This window comes from Palaemon carinicauda, chromosome 28 (assembly GCF_036898095.1).
Source record: "Palaemon carinicauda isolate YSFRI2023 chromosome 28, ASM3689809v2, whole genome shotgun sequence".
NCBI lineage: Eukaryota > Metazoa > Arthropoda > Malacostraca > Decapoda > Palaemonidae > Palaemon > Palaemon carinicauda.
In genome coordinates this window covers 80182613-80184637 of record NC_090752.1, presented here as the reverse complement: position 1 = coordinate 80184637, position 2025 = coordinate 80182613, and positions in this window count along the sequence as shown.

The window sequence follows — 2025 nt, the reverse complement described above, 5'->3', positions numbered from 1 at the left end:
TATATATATATATATATATATATATATATATATATATATATATAGAAAATACATATTAAATCTGTATGTATATTTGTTTATGTACGTATATATACATTTGTATATATATACATACATACATATATATATATATATATATATATATATATATATATATGTATATACATTTATATATATATATATATATATAACATACTATATATATATATATATATTAATATATATATACATACATATATATAAACAAATGATTTCCATTTTCCACCTTTTCTTGAAAACATTTTCAAATTCTCTTATAGTTCCGCAGCATCCTTTTACTACCCACAATATAAATCTATCAATTCATCTATCTCTTTATCTATATTTAGAAAGATAGATAAGTATAATAGGTAGTGAAGAACAGCTATAGTAACTATTGAATGAGTTTGAAAGTGTTTGAAATAAAATATAAGTTTCGGCTGGGGGGGGGGGGGGAGGATTAAATGGAAATCATGAAGACGAGGCAATAATGACAATAGGGACGATAGAAGAATAGAAGGAATTTGGGAAAACATATGATGGTTGCTCGTAAGATAAGAGAAAAGGCGAGTCTCAGAGCATAAAAGAAGTAAGGTACCTGGGTGTGTGCAAAAGGTTGAGAATAAACTTGGATTGTTTATGGATATCATGATAGGAATGTAAGTAGGGATTGTTGAGCCATTTCCTTTTTACGAAAGGAAAGTGTAGTTTTTGAATATGAAGGGAAGAAAAAAGTAGGAAAATTATCGTGATCGACTATTGATGTGGAATATATATAGAAGGAATCGAAATGTGATGATGGATGAAAGGATGGACTAGACTGTTTTGAGATGGTTGGATCCTGTGGAAACACTGCTGAGATTGGGTAATGAAGGAACGGTCTTAATAATAGGAAAACAAGAGAGTGCCTGCAAGATAAAGATGAATTGCCCAGTGTATTTCAAAAGGGTTCAATGAGTTGCTGAAGAGACGTTTGTGTCGTTGTATGAAGCTGATAATGTGGTGGAATATTTTGCACACAGTGTTTGTTCCCCATCTAGAATATGAAGTACGATTGCAGTAGTGACCAATGAGTGGTTCTCACTTTAGAGCCATCCTTGTTACAGCCTATTAGGGAAAACAGTTCAATGTTTCCCATTTTTCTGCCACGAACGGTTTAAAATCTCCAATATCCAAAAATTCCAAATTGACACTCAATAATGAAGTTTTATTACATCCATTATCTATAGAAAATACATAAAAATCTTCATCCAGAAATTTTTGAAGACATCAAAAACAGCTATTTTTAATTGACTCTGTAATACCGATTCAATCAGGCCACCTCGATTGAAAAGAGCACAGAGCGAATGTTTTGTCGTTTTATGACATTCATTTTTTATCAATATTGCTTCAGATGTTACATCGAAGTTGTATTCGATAGATACAATCAAAATGGCATTGGATTTGATAGGATATTCACGGTGTTATACAGCGATGTTCCTATACTTTCAGTCCATTGTTCTGGTAAATAAGTTTTGTTTACTGTTCGTATATTACATGAAATTCCGTGGGAAACTCTTTCGGGGAGAATTGGTGTGACTGAGGCATTGATACACTTCCCTTCCGAATGGAAGATTATTATCCTTTTTTCTCTCAAGAACTAGTTTTTTTTTCTTAGCACATTTGAAGTTGAATCAAGAAAGTATTCAATCACGTATATGAGAAACATTTGCATGTTTTATATCCCCATTTTCCATATGCTTGATTGTCTTTTTTGTAGTTCATATGAAAGATTTCTAGATTATTTCGTATTTTTGTATCTTAGTTACTATTCAAAGCTGTCGAGAAAATTATTACAAAACAATCGCCATTACCTTCTCGGAATTAGTTTTGTTTTAACACTCCAATAGATTTTACATCGAAATTTCGCCAAATGCGCATAGAGAAAATAAAAATAAATTGTCACTGAAACTCAATAGGTAGAATACTGAACGGAACTGCCAAAAAAACAAAAAGCTAACTGCTTTG